At 39.9% G+C, this 19,150-nt stretch overlaps 1 long non-coding RNA gene across 5 annotated transcripts in view; it reads right to left on the bottom strand.

Moving 5' to 3' along the window:
- LOC135281571 (uncharacterized) overlaps positions 1-15,497 on the bottom strand; it is a 311,787-nt gene extending 296,290 nt beyond the window's left edge. For all 5 annotated transcript variants that reach the window (XR_010348176.1, XR_010348175.1, XR_010348177.1 and 2 more), the window contains exon 1: positions 15,456-15,497. This is a non-coding gene — a long non-coding RNA (uncharacterized LOC135281571). The remainder of the gene's footprint in view (positions 1-15,455) is intronic.
- Positions 15,498-19,150: the final 3,653 nt, after the last annotated feature.

Below are 19,150 nucleotides of genomic sequence, written 5' to 3'. Positions count from 1 at the left end.
AGCAGTTGTTCAACTCTAAAGCAGCCATTATCCCTTATCAGATTTGGTTTTAAATAGATAACATCAAAACCAAAGGGAGCCAGCAGAGGCGTAAGTAAAAAAGAGAAAAAATAGATTTGCAGTGGCTGTTTTAGAGCTGTAAGAGTCAATGCCCATTAAGCAGTTCTGCAAATCCTGTTTAAGCACAAACAAGAAAAGTCTAACAATAATTCTTGTACTGTCTAATGATCACTAAATATAGGAAGTTCCTCAAGATGGACTGTCACATATAACCATTATTTTTATGTATTACCATCAGGCTTCCAGACTATGTACAAAGGGCCAGCACTGCAGACATAAGGACACTGTGTTGGTTTTTGTTTTTTTTAATGACCTCACCTTTCCATCTTAAGCTGTTCAAGTCACAGCTGTCATCACTAAACAAAACTTTTTTTTTAAATTCTTTAACTCTTAAGACACAGCAGACATAGTTTCAAAAACAGAAGGTACAGATTAAAGATGCACAGCTTATGTGAAAACAATCTGTCTGCCTTGTCACCAACACTCACATTCCATGGAGATAAGTTTGTCAGAAATATATGGCCCAGCTCACTGAATTTTGCTTGATTCAGAATAATTTCTATACATCTCACTCAATTTAGCTACTTCAAAAACATCTTGGCAATATGTGTGGAGACCACACCAGGGAAAATCTACTACAAAGACACTAAAACACCCAAAAACAAATATGCTCCTAAAATTATGTCAAGCAACCCAACTCAAAATTACAGCAAGCACAGCCCAGCCTGTGTTTTAATTTGGGGCATCTCTGTCTCAGTCTTGGCTTCTCTTGGGCATAGTTGCAGAGAAAAATCAATCTAGACTGCTGCTCCGTGCTGGTCACCAGTTCAGTCTGAATTATCCCATGCCTGTGAGCCAACTGAATTACAGACTCCTGCTACCACAGCTTGGGCCCAAATGCACATATCCCACTGCAAGTCTTATTACTTTCCCCAGAAAATTAAAATTACAGCATAACATTTTTGTAGTGGGACAGTCTCATTGTTTGGGATTCATTTTGAGAAAGCTCCTGCAAAACTGTGCTTTTACATATATACATACACAGAGAGAGAGAGAGAATACGTACACACGCCCCTTTCTATTTTCCCTTAATATGTTTTTAACCCCTTATGATTTGGGACAGGAAACTTCCTCAAGAAAGCAGCAGTGGGGTTGCAAAGGTGTGAATATCTGTTAAAAAATCTCATCATCGTGCACCCACAGGTTGGAATCGGTGCAGCTCTTGCCCACCCAGGTGGGTTCTGCTCCTGCAGTCACACTGAAATGGAGCAAAGGAATAACAGCAGCAGCTCATGTCAGACACAAGCTGCAGCAGCAGCAAATCCCAGCAAGAAATATTTTTAGAAGACTTTAAAGGGAAAGTTCGCTTTCAGGTCGTGTGCTTGTGGATCAGTGAGGAAATGACAGAAATAACAAGGTGGCACCATATAATTTAATGCCTTATAATTTAATGATTGAATAAAACCGAGTTAGGGATCATCTGAGAATAAGGCAGATTTTAAACAAAAAAAAAAAAGGTTTTTACATCAAAATTTTAGGAACGAGAAGCCTTTGGGTGAAAAGAAATAAAAGGAAATGCAGATAGGGCAGCTTGTTCATACACACCATATGTATCATCAGGACATTTCTAAGGAAATAGCAGCTAAAAGTTATGAGCAAAATAGGCATATCAGCTCTCAGATACAGTCAATTTGCTATTCCTTTTGAAAAAGCAAGCACTGAAAAGAGAGAAGAAACTGTAGAGGTTATAAAAATAGCTTTTTACAAGAAAAAAAAAAAAAAACAAAAAACCAATCAGCAAGCTCTTTCCCTGAGGTACTTTTCAGCCTATAAAAATTGAAAGTTAACAGAAAATGAGACTGCAAGAAAATACTGTAGCAGGAATATTAAATTTGTGTAAAAAGACAAGTAAAGAGATGGGCAGGACCATAGTGTGTTTATTGGACCACACAGGTGACGTGAAAAAAACCATTTATTTATTGTGGTCAATAACACCAGAGCATAGGGGAGTGTTCCCATGTGTAATACCTGGTACCCTAAAATGGCATTCAAAAAAAGTCCAAAAGGCCACCTAATTAAGGTGATGAATCTGTTTTTTACAGGAGCATTATATAAACCAGATTGTCATCTGCTGGGTGAGTTCAGGCTACAGTACAATGCCCTCCAGAGAGCATTGGAGCAACCCAAAAGTCCAAATGTGTGTATTAAACTGGTGCCCACTGTTTCCCTAAGAACCAAATTTACACAGCAGCTTGGCTGCTGCTCAGTTTTGTTTGTTCTCCTCAGATAAAGAAAGTGAACCCTACGAAACTTTCCCAGATACAGCAGAGAGCTGAACAAGCCCCCTGAATATTTTGTCCTGTAAAGTCCACAGGTACAGGAGGAGCAAAGGATACAGTACAGCCTGGAGTTTACTCAACCACAAAAACATACTTCATAGTCCAGGTTTAGACTAAACCATAGCCAAAATCATATCTTTCATGTGCCAAAGAAGACAACCTGACCAACATGGAACTAGCTTGAATCACATGCAGATACAATGAATATATGTCATTTTTGTTTTCCTTCTGAGCCTAGAAAAATATCACCCTTAGTAAAGCATCCAATATGCAATCACGTAGTGACAGAACAAGGGGAAATGACATTAAATGGAAAGAGAAAAGATTTAAATTAACTCTTCCCCATGAGGGTGGTGAGGCCCTACACAGGCTGCCCAGAGAAGCTGTGGCTTCATCCCTGGAAGTGCCCAAGACCAGGAGCTTGGAGCAGCCTGGTCTGTGGAAGTTGTCCCTGACCACGGCAGGGGTGGAATGGGATTTAAAGTCCTTTCCAGCCCAAGCCACTCTATAATCCTATGCCTTATCAAAGACATAAACCAGCCACAATCTCTTTGCTGCCCAAACCCAGGAGCAGTGGCTTCTGACGACTACTGAGAGGTTAATGATGAGGTGACATGAGCATTGCTGTTCTCCTGAGCCCCCTGAACACCAGTGCAATTGGGAATCAGGCTTCAGCATCACCCAAAAGCCTCCTCTGCAGCGAGTCCCAAAGCAGCTGTTTCCCCAACACTCAGGGAGTGCTGAGCAGCAGGGTTTGGGCCCTGCTCTCCTGGGTGAGGTTTCAGGTTGGAGGTCAGGTATCAGAAGACTGAAACCACAGCCAATGTCTGCTGAGGGGAGCAGAAAGGCAAAACACAAAAGCACCTCCCAGTCTGCCTAACTTGTGTTTTGCTGCCCTCAAGGCAGCTGTGATTAGTTAAAAGCTAAGAAAATACCTTTAATAAAAGAATTGCTGGAACAGAGCCAGCAACAACTTTTTATGGTTCTGACACCTTCAAAAAAAAACATGCTGAGTTGCCATTTCAGTACTTTTTAGGGTGCAGTTAGAATTATATCATCAGATACGTGAATCCAATATGATCCCTTGGAAGCAAAAATCAGCAGTGTGCCATATGTTGTATATCCTAAACACTAGTCAAAATAGCCTCATTTCATCTGACAGTACAAAGAACTGTCTGGATGTTGCATCTTTTCTTGGCAGACCAGATAGACTTATTGGTATGTTTGTTTCAAGACAGGAAAATCACATTCAGTGCTTGTGTTGCAATCATGAAAAGAGAAACATGGAGAGAAATATTAATATTCTTTCTCTGGATTTTGTGGAATTTCACATTCACATTATAGTTTAGGCATGAAGGGTCAAACCTGGATGCTTTCTGAAAGGAGACAAACAGCTTTTCCTGCACTCAAGGGAAAAGACTCAGTATTTGAGAGGCTAGTGAACAAACTTATGAGTCCTTTTTTCATTAAAAAAAAAAAAGAAGCTCTTGGCATTTACTGAACATAAATAATGAGTTGTGTAGAATTACTGCTTAGGAACTGGAAAGCACTAAATATCAGTATTGCACAGTCACAGTGGGACTCAGGCCACAAATACATCACAAGTCCCTCCCACCAAAAGCCCACTCTTTGCACAGTTGGCAAATTCTCTTTTATCCTCTGGTGAGTAAACAACAGGATTATATTAAGCAATTAATTTTGGGGGGAAAATAAACAAAGCCAAAAATACCCTCACAAACCTGACCATGAACTAGTTGTTCCTGAGTAACTTCCTTATCCCCCGCAGCTCCCCAGCCAAGGGAACATGCACAGACTTGGCCATCTCATCAGTGACCACCTAAAGCACCAGCTGCCCATCTGACAAACCCACCAATGCCACTATTTGGTTAACTGGTGTTTTACTGGTATCAGATCCAATGGCCTTCAATTCACATTAATGGTGGAGTTGATGTGCCCTCAACCCACAGTTTATGTTTCCAAAATAGATACTGGTAGTTGATGGCATAAAACATGTTGAGATGGAAAAATCAAATTGAACGTTGAGCTCGTATTTTGAGAATTAGAGGCTTTTTTCTTGTGAAAATTGACTGGCCCAGTTTTCAATTTTTCAGTCAATCCACCTAATCTAGACAGGAGGCAAAATTCTCATTGACAGAAACTAATATTTCTTCTACCTTATTTTTTGTAGGTACACCATTAAAGGAAAAAAAAAAGGCAATACACACCCAGGTCTGGGGACCTGAGGGTTTCAAGGAATTGACTGCTGTATACAAAAAAGAAACTTGGGTCAAACAAATGAATAAGAAATAGATGTGGGGCCATGGAAAAGTGGGGAGGGAGCAAAAAAAGAGTTACACAGAAATAAATGGAGTGCAGATTTTAGTAAGTAATAAAAACAGATCTTCAAAATACCTCGTGGCAGTTGCAGTGAGGTGCCATGGAGTGGTATATTATTACTCCTTACATGAATGATCTGCTGGGTCTACAGCTGAGGGCAAGGCAGGCAGACAGTGTTATCCATTGCAGAGTCTTTAATGAGACAATGTGAAGTTCAAGTTGCACACCATGCAATATTTTTCTTCCCTGTTCAATCTGTATTAAGTCGATATTCTGCTAAAACCTAACATTTGTTGCATTTTTCCAATTTAGTTTCTGTCAATGTCCCCTAAAAGTGCTGAGCCTATTAAACTGACATCACCCACACAAATTTCAATAAGGGCACTGTGGTGAAAAACACCATGGAGCTGAGGCTGTGCTTTAGGGAACAGCTCAGCTTCCCCTTCTCTCCACATCTGTACAAGCTTGTCTTTCCACCAGCAGCTGGAAAAGCCCACAGAGATGCACACTGTGCCCCCAGGCTCCCCTCCCATTTCATTGACAGCAAGGAAAAAGGAGCACTATGGAAGTAGATGGCTGCAGTGAAGACTAAAACCAAAATATTCAACTAAGTGTATACAGAGCTATTTTGATAGCTGCAGAGCTGTGTGACCTCCTTCACTACATACAGCTGCTTCCAGGCCCTCCTGCTTGATTGTAATTATTTTTGAAGGTTCCTAAGATCTCAAACTTCAGCCAACTACTGAACAAAATATTTATTCTATTCTTTTTTTTTCCCTGTTGTTTTTCATTCTGAAAGTCCCATGCCACCTGAATGACTGTAAGGCATCTCCAGAGGATGCATCACACAAAAAAAAAAACCACATTGGAGAAAAGGCCTGAATTGTTGCTCTTTGTTTATCATAGCACCAAAGCAGATGGTGAGCTAAGCAAGAAGGTTTAGATTAACTCCTGCAAACTCAGCAAACATCAATCAGCCAAAGAAACATGGGGTTGGATGGCTCTCTCCCTCCCTCCTTGTTCCAGGTGATACCTCTGCTTCTTATTCCCCTTGTCAAAGGGATTGAGAGCTTAAGAAAATTAATGCTAAGAGCAAAAGTTCTTTATAATACTTTAAAATTTAAAGACAGCCCTCTTGTAAGGAATAGAAACTATTAAAGTCTCTTCACAATTTCTTCTTCTGTATATCTGTGAGTTTCTATACTAAATGAACTCTGACTTATTACAGATGAACCCAACAAAGGAAGGAGCACTAACAATGTGACAGCAAACCGAATAATGCAGTCCTCAGGCAGGCAAATTTCACTTTTCAAAAATTGTTGAGAAGCAGGACAAGAGCAGATTTCATAGTGCTGGAGCTTCCGATGTAACTGAGTCAGAGTCTGGGATAAAAAGGAGACAAGGACAAAGTCTCTAGTTGGACTGGGGCTTGTTGTAAAAAGACTTGGGATGATTTAGGTAATAGAAAATTACAAGGAGCATTGGAACACTCCAAAATATTTTAAAATGACATCTTACTGCAAAAGGAAAAATTAAAACTGCAATGGATGGAAAAGTATTTTCTATGATAACAAAAAATGCTAAAATGTACGGAAAATATTTTCTGTCATTGTTTAGAGTTCTTTTGTGTTGAGATAGATAAATTATTACAAAATTATTGAACTACAAAACAGATAATGAGAAAAATGCAAACTAATTTGAATAGGGGAAGCCAGCTTAATCTGTAAATCATTCCTGGCCCACACTCTTACAACAGCGTCACCTTATTCTACATCTGACCCACTAACACTCTGTTTCCTTTTTCAAGTAATATCTTCATTGGGACAGGCACATATTTGATATGTACCATCCAGTCCAAGCAAATAGAGAGGGGCTACCAAATTTACCTCTATAAATCACACCAGTCCTGTTTTTATCACGTGACAAAACATGAAAGAAGAGATTACTTTGGTAATGCAGCATAAAGGGGAAAAAAAGGTTAATTCTTGAATGCTTTTAGAATGTCACAAAGCCTGCAGTATTTCACTAAAAGCACTGATCAGTTCTATCAGATGTGCAAAGCCTCACCCACAGAACCTCCCCAGCTCACAGGGGAGCCAGCCAGAGCCTGGCCAGGTAGCAGAGGAGGAAGCAGTAATGAGGATGACTACAGGTTTTGAAATGGTGATTTTGCTCCCAGTTTTCTCCCTGATTACAGAAACTGTGTTTTAAAGCAAACAGAATGTGAAGAGGCACTGCTAAAAGCTGTTGACACAGTACAAATGAGATCACAAATTAGAAGGGATGTGCCAGTTAATGAACACAGAGCTGTTGAGCAGTGTAAAACAGTAAACTCTAAATATTCTTCCCAACATTTTTCTTCATTTTCTTCAAGGAACTCCACTGCTGAGAGTTTCATATGTTAATCAGGCTTGCAATGTCCCTTTATGTGTGTTTTGGAATGTTTGTTCCTCAGAGAATTGAATGCATTCCCATGAGACCATGTCCCTTCATACTTGCAATGTAATTGGAAATGTTACACATGCATATTTTAATAAGTTTTTTAATGAAACTTACTAATGTGGTCTGTTTTCTGACATGGATTATTGTGTCAGCACAAAAGTGAGAACATCACCTTCAACCAGCAGCAGCTCTTCACAACCACACCCACATCCCTACCTTAAAGGTGGCAAGAGCTGATTCTGGCAGCCAGACTGAATTCCTTGACTGTTAAATAAAGCCCCAAAACACAACAGAGTGAAAATAATCTTTGCAAAATTTGAAGAAAAAAGGCAGTTTCATTTTCATGATTTCAAATTAATTATTTTTACTTTTTTTAATATAGAGTGTTTGTATAAGTAATCACTGTACATTAGGAATATGCTCTATTTCCATTTTACCTGTTATGCAATGCAGTGATACTTTTTTTACTTAAGAGCAGGCAGATCTCTATACCAGTTAATGTGAAGAGTGTAAGACTTGTTTATTCGATGTAGCTATGCCATTTCCATAAGGAAGGATTTTCCCTTATGATGTGGTAGTACAGAAGAATCTGAGTCTTGCACCATCTCTAAAATAATGGAGGCAGCAAAGGTCAAGGATTCTTACTGAATCTGAAAGATTACAGCAATAAATGCTTTAGAAAGCACTCTGGAAGTTGTATGGAAAGGATATCACTCTCCCCTAAATTTTATAACTATAAAAGCTAACCTACTGCACCAGTAAACTGCAGCTTCTCCAAGATAAAAATAAATCTAAGAATCCATGGAGGAAGAAAAGGAAAAGAAGGTTGGAGAGTGGGAAAACACCATTATTGGCCCCTTCATCCTTCCTGGCAGAAGATAAATACGACCATGATCCAGAGAATATGAAAATCAAACCCTACATATTGGGAATTTCTTTACTGTTTTCTTATGGGAATGTTCATCTTATATTTGTCTTAAAACAAATTGCTTGCTACCTTTCCCTCTCCTCCCACCCCTGTCTCAAGAGATGGATGAGTTCCAAAGCCAGTTGCATTTGCCTCCCCAAAAACATATGCTTGTTGTCATGCCTACAAGACACTGCCTGGGCAGGCAATATTGAACATGACCAGCTTTCTTCATGGTTCTTAAAAAGAACAATGAAATCACAAAGAATTTTGCCAAAGTAAGCACATCCAGGCCTTTCTACAATAAATCTCCAAGATATTTTTTTCAGCCAGAAAAAACTTCCCATTTTAGAGAGAAGAAGAACCAGAAACAAACAAAAAGCCTTTAACGAAATGTTGTACAATAGGATTAACAGCAGAAGAACTGGGAAAAAAAAGCAAAAGAAGCTGTGGGAAAGAAACCTCAGCATTGCTTGTGGTCTAATAGGAAAGATTTCAATTTTAAAAGGGGAAAAGTAATGTATTTACAATACTAGATAGAGACAAACTATTTTGCCTTCAGCCTCAGTTTATCCACACAGGAAATGAATTATTGCTGCAAAAGCTGCAGCATTTTCTCTTTATTGAAACTGTTCACGTTGAGGTGAGAACACTGTTTCACCCTTATTTATGAAGCAAAAATAATGTTAACGCATCTACCTCTTAAGACACTTGTCAAGTGTTAAAACGAGCAAATTCATAAAACATTCAGTGATGTTAAAGGTGGATTGTGACCTAACATAACAGCCTACCCTATTATTAACCTGCAGTTTGGCATGGAAGGGTTTCTGCTCCCCATGCAGAGCTCCAGTTATGATGAGATTTCATTCTAACAAAACACACTTGAATTGTGACTCCATTAAATGAGAAATAGATGGGTTTGCCTGATACAATGCTTTGATGTCTAACAGCTTCAATGCTAATAAAGGTATTATCACCACAGGTGTACACTACGTTATATTCATTAATTAGGGCATGAATTAAAAAATTTCCTGGCTATACTAATTCTCAGTCTTTGAGATAACTCCTTCAAGGAGGGAAAGGGGAGGTGGGTGTGATAAAACAAGTTAAAAGTTAAGAAAAGAAGAGGCAGAGCAGCAGTGCAGTCTGCAATAACTCCTGAGCCTGGTCAGCCTCCATGCCAGCATGATCCATGCTTTTATTTTTTTATTTGTGCCATTGTGAATTCAAAAGAGATCAAAGAAATTATGCTCCAAATGTTGCTATGGGCAAAAAGAAATGCACCTTCTATGTCCAGTCATTGGTTTCCGAGTACCATAATTGAAATATTAACAGCCTAATCAAAGAATCATTATTAATGCAGATTTAATCATTAGAAAATGTGGGAAAAAAATAAAGAGAGAAAACTCTTACAGAAAGAGTTTTGATAATCAGAGACTCACAGAATGTGCTGAGGGAAGGGATCCACAGTGAGGGGGTAGCATGAGAGAGGCACAGTACTGTCACTGCATGGAGCAGGGCCAGCCCCGTGTGTCCCAGCCCCAGGAGGGTGTTCATACTCTGCAAGAGCAGGGTGTGCTTTGAGAGGCTTCTCAAACTGCTCCGTGATGGCTTTGCTAAGAGATTTTTGTTCGGCATCCAGGCTGTTTTTCCAGCACATCCATGTGTTCAGGACAGAGGGTTTGTTCATTAGCTGCTGGCAGGAGCCCACCAGGCAATGCACAGACTCCTACTACCTTGTTTTAGCATTTTAATTACACTCTGACAGTAATTGCGCAGGGTGGCTTGCATGACAAAAGTTGAGAGTTGACAGAAGAGAAATGGTCCAAAAGTTTAGATTTGAATGAGTTGGCAGCAAAAAGAACAGCAGGAAGGCAAATAAAAGCCATCACAGCCTGATAAATCAAGCAAACCTTCGTCAACCAGGATTTTTGATGGTGAAATTTTCAGAGGCTGTTGGCTGCACTGGCAGACAAAGCACATTATCTTTCTGTAGGCTGCAGTTCCTGGGCAGGTGAGTCATGCTCAGAACTGACACTAAGCTGACCAAGCCATTCAAGTGCTGTTGAACATTTCCCCCACAGTCACTCGGGTTCCACCACATCAGCTGTGGCTGCAGAGCAGAGGGATTATGGTCACCCAGACAGTGCCACTGGCAGTGCTCACTGACACAGCACAAAGCCAAGTCCTGGCTGCTGCAGAACCAGTCAGTGTCTGCAGGAACAACCCTTCATGCACATTCCCAACACCTTTTAACAGCATCTTGATTGCCAAGGCATAACCAACCCTTATCACCCACAGAAACCCTAAATTTTGAATTGGTTATTCAGTTTTCTCAGCCATACCTTGTGTTCGTTGTGTAATGCATTTCCATGACAGGAGCAAACGGCTTTAAAATAATGTCCAGCAGTCAAAATTTCATTGCACAGCCTCTGTGGTTATAAACCACGTTACATGTAGGCCAACAGTGCTTGAGCATTTCACAGATAAACACACACACACTCTCTTTATCCTTAACAGCTATGTTACTCTGAGAATAAAAGGTAGCAGCAGCTTGAGTGGCATTAAAATGAAGGGAAAGTGCAAATAAAATTCAGATTTATTTCAGTTTCATTTCTACTTAACTGCAGTTATTCATAACATCTAAATGCACATTCACTGCAGTTTCTAGATGCAATATAGTAGGTTTTATGCAGTTAAAATGAGTTTATGTACAAGAGAATTGCCACAAGGCAATTCAAAACTGCTTTTCAAAAACCCTTTTCCAAACTAAGTTGTATAGTAATAATTCTATTTGTGTTGTATCAGCTGGCCCAGAACTACAAATTCAAAATTACCATGAAGAAATCAAGGATTAAAAAAAATCTGTAGAATCTACATGAACTAGCTAAACATATCACATGAATTAAAAAGAGGAAAAAGTCACAACAGACTATCCTTGCTTTGCTTGGTGACATACTTGCAATGTAAGCATATATCTGCATTCTTAACCCTGATACATATTACATTTACCATACCTTAGAATTTTTAATGCCCCCTAAGCTCAAATTATTAATCATAATTTGCATGTAGTGCTCTTCAGTTTGTTTTATGTGCACTTACCAAGATATCAAACCATAAAGATATTAAAGGACTTCTATGATACTTTCTTTCCTTATGGTTTAAATAGCTTTTCATCTGGAATTTATAGTACATTGGAGAAGTCTGTTGGTCTCCATATTGTTCCACAATGACATTTTCCTTGGATTTCCCATAGCTCTTTGGAGGTAATTTCAAAGATGAGGGAATGATTCAACTCAGCCTCACTTGCCAGCCACAGAAGGAAATGCAATTTTTAGAATCAGTGCAATGAATTGGAGAATCTGAAATTCTTACTATCTCTGGGAATAGCCCACCATTTTAAGCTCCCACACTGACAACAAGTTGCATGTGCTTCAAATGCAACCAACCCTCCTCCAGCACCAGAGTCACACACAGGGAGTTAATTATCTGTGCTTTGGCTGTAATTGGAGGCCTCGAGTGAGGTTGTACAGAGCAGAGTATAATGTTATTTCAGAGACTCATTAAGATGTACCCTGTGCCCCAAAGAGTTTACAAAACAGCTAAAAACAGCAAGGAAGAGGAACCAAAAGGGAGAGGGACCGTCAGGGGGAAGGTATCTGATTCACTTGTATGAGTTTATGAATAGGAGCATTTCTTGAGTCACTAAACACAAAGCACTTCAAAAACTGTACTCACAGCTCCAGTTCAACAAGAGTTGCCTTTTATCCCTTCCTTTTTTTTTTTAATACAAAGAAGGATGCTGGAAGAAGCCAAGAAGTTGTTAGCATTCCTACCGCTGCAACAAACTAAAAATTGTACAAAAAATCTCCACTCAGAAAAAGATCAATGGCTCCCAATCATTATCTGTGCAGAATATTAAAGTAAGACATGCATAATAAAGTAATTTTGTTTCATTTTTGAAAAGTGATGGCATTTAGCGAGATTCAGTAAATTGTCCCTTTCAGCACTAATAACATGTTCATAGCTTTCCCCACCAGACGTTCCATAATGGCAATATAATAGGATTGCAATGACAATTAAATGATTGCATATTTTAGGGCAATGGAGGGTATCCACTAGGGCATGAACCATTAGCAAAATGGCAACATCGTCACAGGAATTGTCATGCTTTGGCACAAAAACTGAGAAAGCAGAAGCACTGGAAGGGAGCAGGTATTCAGTTCTCACACAATCTTCCCGACGTACAAAAGCAGAGAACTGCAAACTGAAAGTGAATCTTAAATCGACAACAAAACCCAAACTTTGCTTTCAGCCCGTCCTCCTCCCCCTGCCTGTCAGAGGGATTCACTGAGGGTCAGGTGTAGCCTTGGCTGACACAGCTCAGGGGTGACAACAGGGAGGGTCCTGCTCATCCCTTCCCCATGGCCCAGCTGGGAGCTCGCCAAAGGCCACTGCCCTGGGTACCCTCACAGTGCCTCACTCAGAAATCCCCTCATTCCTCAACACACATGGCCTGGGAAGCCTTTCCCAAACAAGACCCCTTACTTAGGGAAGCTAGCAAACACAACCAAAAAAAGGTGAATCAAAGGGAAAAAAAACACCCCAAATGAACCCAACATGATTTTGTGGCTTTCTACCCAAACAAATGCATCTAAACTCAACTACCAATAAAGACAAAGTGCAGCAGGTTGCTAAAGGAAGTCGAGACTCAATATTAATGTGGTCACCAGAATTGACTTATTTTTAATCCTTCCCGCAGATATCACAACTAGTGGTGCCCTATAAAGTACATGAATAAGTTTAGATACTGCCCAAACATGAGTTCTCTCCTAGATCTAAGTTTACTTCCCCAATGCAGAACTAAAGGAAACACTGGCATAAGAGAATACTGAATTCCATCATTTGAAACATCAGTTCAAGAAACTATACACATTTCTCATCTTTTGCTTAAAAAAAGTGAAACAGCAATCATAGAAAGAGTAAAAAACCATGTGCATGAAAGAATGTTTTTCCTGCTTTGCTGCTATGTCGTTACTGCTGCAGGACAGAAACCAATGAATTGAATTTGTTATATTGCTGTGTAATCTCAATGATGGCTCTCTGATATGGCAGAGAGAAGGGTGTATCAGAATGCCTTGAAGTATTTGTTATCTCTTTATTTTATATTAGTGGTCAATATCTGCCGAGAAAGTATTCAGTAATAACTCTGGGAGTGTTTGTGCACATACATCCAGCACAGTGCACATGGCCAGGCCATTATTTCCCAACCCCAGAAAATAAATCCACTGGAATTAAAAGCACTTGTAGAACAGCCCTCTAGAATTCAGAAAACTGAAACCATTGCTTTCTTTCTTTCATAGCCAGTGAAATGAAAATTAAATTACAACTAGAAAAAGTTACCCAAGAATTTGTTTTAAAGATGTTTACCACACTTCAAATTAGCAGATGGACATTACTTGGGATGGAATTAATTTACTCTGTGTGTAAAGGGACCCTTGTCCCCCCACAGGCCTGTAGGCACCCCTAGAATAAGGAGCTATATGCTGTCCTCTACCAGATCAGTGCAATACCTGTTCACTATCCTGACAGAGAAGGGTTTGATTCAGAGCACACCCTCATCTCTTTACAATTAATGAAACACTTTCCTAAACCCCAACCAAAGACTGATCCTGGCCATCCTATCCTTCAGTGCCTTTCTTCCTTTTGCAAGTGGGAATTACAGATTACACTGATGCAGTCAGAGGATACTGACACTGAAGAAAAGTCAGTCAACAATAACCTTCAGCTCAAAGAGAGGCTAAACAAATTCATGCATACCACAATAGACAAGCATCCTGCTTATTAATGACTAGAATTCATCTTCCAGAGACATCATTGAGACTGAAGCCTACTCATTATGAACACTGCTCCATGATTTCAGAATTTTAACTCTTCTTTCTTTTCCTAACCTAAAAAATGCAAATATTTCAAGTTGCCTTCCAGGAACCAAAACCTGCATCAGTTCTCAGTGTCTTTATGTGGTGTTGTTGTTCCCCAGAAATACTGTAGAACTACTTTTGAACTTGCCACTAACTATCTCTAGAACCATAAAGCTGGAGCAAGGAACATCTGCTGGTAGCACAGTGTGGAATGCATTATTTATTTATTCCTTGAAAGGAATACCTAAGAGTCTCCACTCCTGAGTCTGTTCATCTCCGCATGCTGCTAAGACAGCTCTTAAAACCAGCGAAGTGACAGGAGAGAAAGTTTGAGAGAGGTTCTTCCAGGCCTGCCACATAGCTGGGAGGCATTAAAGGCTGGCTCAGGTGTCTTGGCATATGGGACTCCCTGAGAGGTGTCAGCACGTGATTCTGCCTGGTGAGAAATGAACCTTCCCAGGCATGCAAAGCAGTCCGTCACACTCAGCCAAAGAGCAACAGAGAGAGCTTTGGAGAAGAGCAGCAATTTGAGAACCACATGAGTCCTCCGGGCTTCCTGAGTAAATACCAGGTGTTGAAATAGTTTTAAAAAGGGAACAAATAACCCCCAACACGCACCAACACATTTAGGTAAGGATTTAACAGGGTAGATGGAATAGTAATAATATTGTAGTTTTCCTTTCACACAGCTTACGTTGTAAAGATGCTATACATTTTAGACTAAGAAGCTGGGTTTGGTAAACAAGTTTTTAAGGGACAGACCTTCACTGAAGAGCAACAATGACAATAACCTATGTTTTAAAAAAGAAAAGACATCCAAAAAACTGGATAAATGCATACAATTATCAAGACAAATATTGTTTCAGAAAAACTCAAAAACCTCTCATGCAAATTCTTTATCTCTAGGAGGGCAAAAATAAATGTTTACTGTATGCTAAATAAAATTAAGATTTGCCACAGAAAGGAGAAAAAGCATTTTGACACATTGTACAGCTTCAAACAGAAAAAGGCTTCTGTAATTGGAAAATGTCTTTAGAACACCATTCCACTTTTAAGGTCACAAATAAGGAACTTCAAAACCCAAAATAAAGAGCCAGAGAAAACAAAACACAAAACCAACAAATAAAGCATTTGTGATCAGTTATTCAAGTTGTTTTTAGTTGCAACAAATAATAACAGATCACTTTCTCTTCCCACAGCAATAACCTGCTAACCCTGAAGACCATGAGCTCAGCAATGCCTCTGCTTGGCTACTCTAGATAAAAGTAAGTTTGCTACTTTCAACTACTCAACTCATTTTAGCACAAAAAAACCCAGAAAATAATTAGAAAAAAAAAATTAAGACAGCCATAAAAATCTCCTGATGATTTCCACCATAAAGTCCACACAGCAGAAACAGCAAAACAACACAAGCACATACAAACATGAAACAAAATATGCAAAACCAACCCTGGCTGCTGCGTGCCTTCTTCTCCAGAGCCCACAGAGAACTGGAGGCTGGGAATTCCCAGCTGTTTTTAATTGCCCCAACATTTAATTGCCCTCACCTGCATCTCATCTGAGCCAATTTGCTACCCTGGGGCCACTTCAATCCTTTCCAGGTGTGACCTGGCCAGACTTGATTGCCACTCTGTCCCCAAAGTCCTTGCAAAGGATAAGAAAGATCAAAAGACATTCAAAAAGCTGAACAAAGATCTGATTTACAAAAAAATTATCTACAACAAAGATCTGTTTTCTGTCACTGAAAGGAGGATTTTCACTATACACAGTGGGTGCAGTGAATCCAACATACTGAGGGCAGTTTTCCTCAAAACTAGTAATGGCCATAGCCCAAGATAAGATTGGAAGAAGCAAAGGAACTCTCATTAATTTCTTAGAGCTTGTCCAATGCACATCTCACTCAAATTTAGGCCAAAGAGTTGTGGAAAAACAGTACTTGGGCTATCATTTCTACAGCTAAATGGATAGGAAATCTTTTTATCAAAACCCTTCCCCCTACCCCTTACACTTTGCTTCAAGCAATATCTTCTTTTAGTTACATAAGGAGCACATTTAAATTATTTAGATATGTTACATAAGGTGAGAAGATGGTTAATACGTTTAATGTGCATGTGCAAATGAGATGGGTACCACTTCTTTTGCCCTAGTGTACAAGCTTGGGAACACTTCTGCACATCTCTCCCCACAATTAGTTCTTGTGCCTCCTTCACTCTTTCCTCACCATCTAATTCTATAATTCATTGTTTTAACTTCTCCAGTTTGAAAGTAGGGCATTTCTTCTTGGGGCCATGTTACATAGCATGCCCTGAAGACCTGGCACATATTTCAGGGCATTAGCAGCAAGGCTTCTCCTGCACTCTAAATATACAAGGAATGCATTTTTTAGACTTCTGGTAGGAATTTTAGGGCACATCCCGTAATCCAACAGGATAACCTGTGTTGCATTAATACAGCTTTATGATTGAAGTGCCTTAAAAATTAAAAAAGGCATTTCATGAATAAGTGCCTTAAAAAACCAACCCACATGATACATTAAAATCTGCACTCCAGTAATGAGAGTAATGAGAATAATGAGTTGCATACCTGCTCTGTCCCAATTTTCTGTGGGATCACAAGAGGCTGGAGGAATGGGTTTTACAGCCTTGCCATTAGGAAACAAAGAGAAGCATCGCTGAACATTTCTAGATCTGGTCAGAACAATCTCTTGGATTTAGGGCCTGGCTCTCACATCTCTGGCACTTGGTGAAAGACTGGAAGACCTAGGCTAAATTTCTACCATATAGGAATTGGAACCATCATAACAACACCTTCCCAGTAAGAATTACCAACTAGAGGAATACCTGGACTCTGGGAGGTTATGGAAAACTCAAATTTGAAGCAATTTCCTGCCAGAAAGCATGGAAAGAAATGGATAGGTATTTTTGTTTTATTTTGATTTTTTTTTTCATGTTTCCCCTCCTCCCCACCCAGGTTTTTATTTAAGTGAAAGGAGAAAGCAAGCAGGAGCCTTTTTAGACGGTGTTAATGTAAGAGGGAACCATTATTCACATGAATGTGGATTGTTGAAACACTTTGCAAAGTGTGTACATGGAGTTTCGCAAGAACTAAACTACAAAATTGCTCAGTTTTACTTTAAATTAATATAGGGGGAAAAAAAACAACCAAAAAAAACCCAAAACAACAACCCATGCCATAATTCCAAAGCTGTTGAAATATTAGCCTTAACATCTCACTTGCTAAATGAAGAGTCACCTGCTTTTGTGAGCAGGTATGTTAAATCAAATTATCCATAATGAGATGCCTTTCCATTTGCCAAGCAGCGTGGCTGGCTAAGCCTGGAGCAGTTGGTTGACTGCAGAGGTCTCAAGGATAGACAGGCATTCTGAGAACCCAAAACACTGGCAAACACCTTTACAATCTAGTTTATAGCATCACAGGCAATCTGCACACACAGCCATGGGGTGCAGTGCACTGGAGCACAGCCTGGCTGGAGCCAACGTGAGCACACCCAGTTACGGGGCAGGGGGAAAGGAACAGCAAAGTCATTCCTTGGGTGGCTGTTTGGGGAGAACCAAGGCTTTTCATCAATGTTTGCAGCTGGAGGCAGCTCCTGCAGCTGAACCACCCTCCCAAGGAGCTCTTGATCAAGTGGCTCTCCAAAGATTTCCACCAGCACCTCTGGTTTTGCATCCTACCTGTGCTTTCTTATCTCTGTCTACCAGAGCTAGCCACAGCCCAAGCAGTGCAGACCAATAATCCCACCCTCCAAACAAAGAGAAGCCACCCTTATTCACCCCTCCTGCCCCACATTCACCTTTAGCAGCCACCTCCTAAGCACACTGACCTGCCACATTTCATCAAAGCCCCTTCACTCTGAGCTTCTTTCCATATTCTGAAAATCAAGTGTTTTCCAGTCTTCCGTAATGTTGCTGTGGCAGCAACTGTTAACCAAAGGGAATTAGAGTGTGCTGCTCAGTTCAACCTGAAACAAAGTCAACAAAACCTGAATTTTTAAACTGAGGGGCAACTGTTTGGGCTGTCCCAGAAATAAGTCAGGACCATGTAAGGTTTCTGGGCTTTGTTTTAATTTCCTTCTTGGTCTTCTCAAGAGAATATTTTCCACAGAGCAAGGAAAAAGCTGATGTCAGGAACTGTCTTTAACAGTCTGCTTGCAAAGTAGCTCAATTAACCTAAATCTGGGTGATTAATAATAAAGGAGACACAGGTGAAGTGTTATACTTAGATTCTATGCTAGGTTAAACCCTGAATTTTTCAAAACAATGACCATTAACCACTCACTGAAAAATTTGGCTGAGTTTTGCCTCCCATCTGCATGGAGATATTCCAGTGGAGTGGTTTTGCACATTTAAAATTGCAGCTGATCATCATAGCCTAAAATACACACAGAGTGTCAAGTGGCTCTTTCCAACGCAGCAATGATACATTTTGTTAAGCTGTAGAAAATATTTATAAACTAATTAATCATTGCAGTAACTTGTACTTGACTGTGAAGCACTTCAAACTCTGTAGAGGTTCTGTATAGATCAACAACATCCAGCTGGAAGCAAAGGAGGAATTCCAAATCCATCTAAGCCCCAGGGAAGGCTGTGGGTGACTGCAAAGAACCCCCAGCCCTGACTGCAGAGTACACCCAAAGGCTGTCATTAGAGCAGCTACATAAAAATATGTACTGGGGGTGTGGTGGGGGAAACACAGTAAAAAGGAGCAAATCCAACTGCTGAACATACATCAGTATTCTTCCCTAAAACTCCTTCAACACAGTAATAATGCACATTCACAGTATAGCTGGAATTGATGCCTCTGCATTGCTTGTCTCTCTGCATCTCAGTTTGGCCTCTTTATGAATTCCCTTCTGCAGCATGCAGGGCAAAATCAGCCTCAGTCTTCAAACAATCCAAAAGAAGAGAAAAAGAAATCTTGTGACACAAATACATGTAAGAGTTAATGACAGATCATTTATTAAAACTCAGAGGTTCTGAATACAGGCATTAATTGTCACAACTCAACACTTCTAAAATTTTCCCAGCCCCCATGAAACTGTTCCTGTAAATTTGATTATTTTTTCATTGCAGCATGTGTTGTGCAGAAGGCACACACAAATCCTCAAAAAGCAGCTTCCAAAA

The sequence above is a fragment of the Passer domesticus genome, chromosome 15, assembly GCF_036417665.1.
Source record: "Passer domesticus isolate bPasDom1 chromosome 15, bPasDom1.hap1, whole genome shotgun sequence".
NCBI lineage: Eukaryota > Metazoa > Chordata > Aves > Passeriformes > Passeridae > Passer > Passer domesticus.
Note: the sequence above shows the minus strand (reverse complement) of the source record. Positions and strands in the feature narration are given on the sequence as shown.